Source organism: Condylura cristata, unplaced genomic scaffold (genome assembly GCF_000260355.1).
Source record: "Condylura cristata isolate star-nosed mole 26May11 unplaced genomic scaffold, ConCri1.0 scaffold00048, whole genome shotgun sequence".
Taxonomy (NCBI): Eukaryota; Metazoa; Chordata; class Mammalia; order Eulipotyphla; family Talpidae; genus Condylura; species Condylura cristata.
In genome coordinates, this window is record NW_004567149.1 from 660,374 (window position 1) to 666,622 (window position 6,249).

Genomic DNA, 6,249 nt, shown 5'->3' on the forward strand with positions numbered 1-6,249 from the left:
GTGGGGAGCAGAACCGACAGATCAAAGGAGTACACTGCTGAGGGGAGCAGCGGGCGGGTCAGGAGAAATCTGCCACGCCATGTGGTCACCTCAGGGGCAGGCGGGGATCGAACTCATGCGGAAGCGGCTTTAGCTTCTCAGTGAAGTGCTTTAACCCGCTGAGCCACCAGGAGAGGTCTGCCACGCCATGTGGTCACCTCCGGGGCAGGCGGGGATCGAACTCATGCGGAAGTGGCTTTAGCTACTCAGTGCAGTGCTTTAACCCGCTGCGCCACCAGGGAGGGCCAAGTTCATAAACTTCAAAGCTAACATTATTTTCAGTGATGGTTCGCTACAAATAAAATTCTTTTAGACCTAAAATGCTACTCCATGACCTTCATTTTTACCAAGATATCTTAGAGGGTAAAATGAAGTCGAGGGTTAGGGTGGAGACGGGAAGGATAGAGAAAGGTCTTGGGCTGGGGCTGAGTGATTCTCTGGTAAGTCAATCCCAAAGAGGATGGCAAAATTCCCCTAAAGCTGAATAGAGTATTTAGATGAAGTGCCTTTCTTGAAAACTAAACAATAGAAAACTTAGAAACTGAATAGAAGGATTGTGATAGTAGAGAGATGGGATTTGGATTCTCCTCCAGGCAGTAAAAGAATTCTGATTATTCTAATACTGCCTTGTCTCACAGTATTAATTTTGTTAGAATTGTTTTTGTGAATCAGCCAGTTGTAGTATTTTTGATTCCAAGAGGACTGTCCCATCCTGCGGCAGCACTCGCTCACCTGAGCCAGGCAGCACCTTATGAGGCTGAGGCAGTCCAGTGGAAAACTGGTGGTTGCTTGGAATATTTTTGATGTCGTCTTTTGAGTTCGGGGTCCTTGGGTTCACGCTGGGAAAGGTTTCACCAGAGCTGCCGTTTCAGCGGCACACGGCGAGAGTCCTCGAGACAGACACTCAGTTATATGTAAAGAGGAAGTTTGTTAGAAAGAGACGGAAGAGGAAAAGACTTGCACAGGTGCAAGAGGGCAGGAAGAGCTGCCCCGGAAGGGACAGGTGTGCAGGGAGAGAGACCTGCATGGTTGCAGGCCGGCAGCCTAAGGAGAGAGCGGCCGCCCCTGAGGGAGGTCAGTGCAGAGAAGTCCCAGCATGGTCACGGGCAGGCAGGCCGCCGCTGCCCGCAGAGGGAGAGAGCGGGTGGAAAGAAGCCCCTGCGTGGGCACAGGGGGGCAGAGTTGAACAGCTGCCCGGTGTTACTGGAGCGACGGCCCTGAGGTAGGCAGTTTCTCCTCGGGCGGGCTCACTCCTGTGAGCCTGGGTAGCACTGGAGAGGACTGGAGACTTCCTGCTGAGCTTCGTCTGCGTGTCCTTATCTTTTGCCTTTTGGGTCTGAGCTTCAGGCACAGCCCCCAACAGTCTGTTATCTGCCGGGACCCCTTGGAGATGTTCGGGCATACTGGACATCGGGCTTTGGGGCCTGGGAACCTTGATGTATGGCCGTGCCAGTCGCTGACTCTTCTACCCGTCCCCTCTGTGTGACTCAGTCTGGTGATGCCGCCCTGCATTCCTGCCGCCATCACTGGCGCTTTGCTACTTGTGGTGGATTATTTCAGAGAATAGTAGATGATGTTGGCCAAATTACATTCTTGGCAAATCTGCAGTAATCAGCATCAATGTCATCGTAGATACGCGTGTTCTCAGAACTTGAATGGTATCAAGAGAAAAGATGGGCTTCTCTTCTGTTTTATAGGAGATGACTGACCTGAATCTATTAAAGATGATAGACCCTTCATCAAATTCATATCCTATTAATTCATCCTCCCACTGCTTAGATAAATCAATATTGATGTGTGAGGTAAAGTATGATCTGGGAATGTGTGTTTGTGTGGGGAGTTGTGTGTGTACTTGAGCGTGTAAATATAAGGGATGAGAGATACATGTTTTAGTTCAAAATCTCTTGATTTATGAAATAATAAGTGGTTTATCACTAATATTTTAATGTTTAGAATAAAATATGTCCCATTTTATTTTCCTTTGTAACTAAAATTTTAAAAGCTTATTTTTGGTTCTAACTTGATATTTATAATTAAAGTACATGTCTCCGAACCAAAAAAAAATAAGTAAATAAAATAAGATATTTAAAATAAAGTTTAAGGAACAGCAGTGCAGAATATAACTTGACAACGTTTGCATAAACATTTTAATACTTCCATGTTCATTTCAGAATTCAAGCTTGTAAATCTTGGCACAGCGCTAACCGACAGGCAAGTAAAGGCATGCAGATGAACTGACTTTAGCTACAGCCGAAGAACTAGTTAGCAGCGCAATGCTTTACAATCACAGTGTGCTTCTCAGTCAGTCTCACAGTGAAAAGAATTAGAACCGACGACAGACCGACAAAGACTCAAAAACTCAGAACTGCAGAAAAATGAAAAGAATTTAATACACTCGCGAGCGGGCAATGAAAAGAGTTAGAACCGACGACAGACCGACAAAGACTCAAAAACTCAGAACTGCAGAAAAATGAAAAGAATTTAATACACTCGCGAGCGGGCTCGAGGCGAGGGGAAGGCCAAGAGCCCCGAGCTATTACAGTGAGCAGTTTTTCAACAGTATTTTAGGGAAGGGAGGGGGTACAGTTCATGGACCGAGGAAGTTACCATGGTTTTTAGGACGGCGACCGGATGTCGCTGTTTTTCCGAGAGGTAGTTATCTTTTGGTCAAAAAGGAATTCTTCCCTGCTGAACAAGTCGGGCCTGGTCACAGAAAAACCTCCTTATCTTTCTCGTTTTTACAACAGGAAACGTGTGCGTGTATGACTGTGTGCTCACGCCACCTCTTCCGCTGGCACTCCAGCTCTGACGTATCCACGTACTAGTTTTGGTTCTGTTATTCTACATTTTGACAGGACTTTGCCGGGTGGCCCTCCTGGGCCCATGCTGATACCTGGGGAGGTGTCTGCACCGGAGTCCAGGGGTCATTTTGTAACATGGGATAAGACTGAAAAAGAGGTGGGGGAGGAGGCTGAAACAGGAATTTTCCAGGCAGGTCAGTGTCCGAACAGAGACATAAGGCAGCTGAGACTTATGCCCTGTCGGGGACTTGCCCGATCTCGGGCTGTTGAATGGCAGACACAGGCAGAATCCTACGGTGGGAATGATGTCGGTGAGCAGGTATTCCAAAAATTGGGGGGAACGGGCCTGAGCAAGACACAGGAGTCAGTGAGTCTTCCTGCTCTGCCTTCAGCAGAGGTTTATTTTACACGTTTCAAGCAGGCAGAGGATGACATCAGCATATGAAAGGGGCTGAGATCACCATCACCTTTTTATTAAGAACAGTCTGGGGTCGTTTTGACCTTTAGTTGAGATTGTAACATTTTAAAAATCAATCAAGGTTAAAACAGGTACAAAGATTCACAAAGTTTAAGACTAATGTGACTATATTTACCACAGTGAAGATGAGCCACAGTGAAGATGAGCCGTTATTCTCATGGAGACATCCTAGGGGGTAAAGTAAAGTGAGGGCGGGAAGAGGAAATTTCTTATAAATCAAATTACAGTACTGTTCTTTGAAAAACTTGTTAGAAAGTTTATGTGAATTTCTTTGAAGTCTACGCAGTAGAAAACCGGATTAGCCCTGAATAGGCGACTTGGGTGAATTTCCATATCTAAAGACTAGAGAGTAGGAAGCTTGAGTGGTTATTTAGAAACTGAATAGAAGGTTGAGTGGGATGGTAGAGTGAGGAGATTTGGGTTTTCCTCCATCCCGCAGTAAAAGAGACTTTGCAGTAACAGCCATTTGCTTTTATTAATCCGCCAGTTGTCAAAATCAGTTTTGACTTCAGGAGGAATTTCTCACCCTGGCGCAATGCTTGCTTGTCTGAGCCAGGTAGCACCTTAGGACGCTGAGGCAATCCAGTTGTAAACAGATGGTTGCTCAGAATATTTTGATATTACGATTATACAAAAAAGGGAGATTGGAACATAAGTTAGCGTGGAACGTCTGATTTTTCAGAGCATTTCCCCTCCATCTGTACCGTGTCTGTCGACAGTTTGCACAGCTGTGTCAGTCCCCTAACACTCTTCAGCAGCCCGACTGCAGGTCCGGCATGTTCTTCTCTCCTGCACCCCCTGGTGCCACGTGCAGAGAGGGTTCACCAGGCGCTGCCCAAAGCTGGGGGTGGACACACTGGCGGTCACCGGACTGAGGTCCACGTCTCTCTTCTCCTCCTCACCCTCCACTCTGGCTTCCGGCAGCTCATGTGGATCTTGGCTGAATTCCTCAGGCTTCCTCTGTCAGCCTCAAAAATAGGAGCCTTGTATGCCCTGACAACCCTCATCATGATGGTGACTCTGCCCTCCTCTGGATCTCACAGGACTCCTCTCTACCCAACTCCACACGCAGTCACAGCAGAGTCCAAGCAGCGAGACCTTTTTGATTACATAGTTTGGGCCGTAGCAATGCTCACTGCCTTTTATTGAGGTGCTGAGGGTGGACACGATGTAAGTGGACCTTCTCTTCGGTCAAGCTGTGGTAATATTGTGAAGACTCAAATACACGTTTTTTAAAGATTTATTGATTGATGCATACAGAACTGGGGTACAAGCCAGAAGTTCGGAGGTGAGAGGATTCACCAGAGGTAGAGCCGGGAGCAGAACATGCAGCTGCACTGACATACACTGCGCCCTGTGGGTCAGCTGCCTGGGGGGATCAAACTCCAAGCTGCAGTGACCACGGATAACTTCATCGCGCTGCGCTTTAACCCGTTGCGCCACCAGGGGGCGCGCAAATACACATTAAAAAATTCTTTCCCTTCTATGTTGTTTCTATTTTCATTCAAGTACTTAGATTCTTCCGGTCACTGACTATTAATTCGACTGAGCCCCTCTACTTTCTTTCTTTCTTTCTTTTTATTTTCTACTTCGTTGTTCAGTTTGCAGAATATTTGCTCTCTCCCCTCAGGTGCATCCCCTAATCCTCCCATCACCACAGCACCCAGGACCTGCCCCCAGAGTCCCTCATGCTCTTCCCTCTCTGTGCTGACTCCCTCCCCCTCCACTGCTGTGCGCCTCAGGCCCGTGGTTTGCCTGCCTCAGACCTTGTCACTTCCCCTGACCTGTATTCACCTAATCATGAAACCACCTGATATTTACTTTTCCTTTTAACTTAATTCACTGAGGGTCGTCCCATCTATCATCCATGTTGCTATGAATAGCGTGAGTTTCTCTTCTATGGCTGTATAGTATTCCTTTGTGTACACAGACACATTTTGATCCATTTATGTGCGTTGGGGCATCAGGTTGTTTCCTTCCGCAGCCTGGCTCTTGTCAATAGAGCTTCAATAAAGAGCAGCACAGGTTTCCTTTCAAATTAGTTTTGTGTCCAAAGGGGTGGCATCACTGGGTCCTATGGCAGATGCATCAAATATTAGTTACTAGTGGACAGAAGAAAATGAATACGTTGTGGCCATTAACGAGGTCACGTGTTTAGGCCACTTGTCCTTGTGAGACTGGAGCCGTGGGCACCACCAGCTGTGCCCGCTCGCCCAGCGGTGCCGGAGGCTGATCACCTCCCGGCTTGTACTGAGTCATCTGTCTGAGCTCCACTCTTCTGTTTACAAAGGAGTGTTTCTTCTGTCCTAAGTCCCTAGGAAAACGTCTCATTTTATTTCTAGACCCTGTGGACACTGGTCACTGGGGTTTGAAACAGTGCTGGCCGGTGGGGCTGACACATGCACACAGTCATGCTCTTGGACTTGGCCCCTGCATTGCTCTGTGGGACCCCCCATGCATGTGCCGGGTCCCCCACCTAGTAAGGGAACCCCCTTCATGTAGACCAGGGGGTGCTTGACAGTGTTCGGAGACAGCTGTGGTTGTCACACCTGGACTGAGGTCAGGAGGCTACTGCCATCTTCTGGGGAGACCAGGGAAGCTGTTAAGACTCCCCTAGGGGGGCCCCCCAATAATGCAAAGACCTGCTCCCTCCCTGCAAACAACCCAAAGCTATTCTTCCAGGGCCTAGCAGGTGGTGCCAGCCTACCGCCCACAGCAGCAGCTGTGGGGATCCCCCTCCCCAGCGCCTGCTCAGCACAGGCCCAGTGGGCAGCAGAGCCCGGAGGCCCGGCTGGCTGGACACGCGGCTGGGGCTGCCCTCAGGCCCTGCGTGAGAAACCTGAGAGGTGGAGGACACGCCGGAAGCCCCCTCGGTGGGCTGGTGCCCACCATGCAGGTTTGACCATGGCCCCCACCTCCCCTCGGGCTCCG

At 48.8% G+C, this 6,249-nt stretch overlaps 1 long non-coding RNA gene across 2 annotated transcripts in view; it reads left to right on the forward strand.

Moving 5' to 3' along the window:
* The window catches only part of LOC105854518, a 20,577-nt gene extending 15,970 nt beyond the window's left edge, over positions 1-4,607 (forward strand). The window contains exon 3 of one of the 2 annotated variants that reach the window (XR_001146174.1): positions 4,001-4,607. This is a non-coding gene — a long non-coding RNA (uncharacterized LOC105854518). The remainder of the gene's footprint in view (positions 1-4,000) is intronic. The other variant, XR_001146175.1, reaches the window with a different exon arrangement.
* The last annotated feature ends 1,642 nt before the right edge of the window (positions 4,608-6,249 follow it).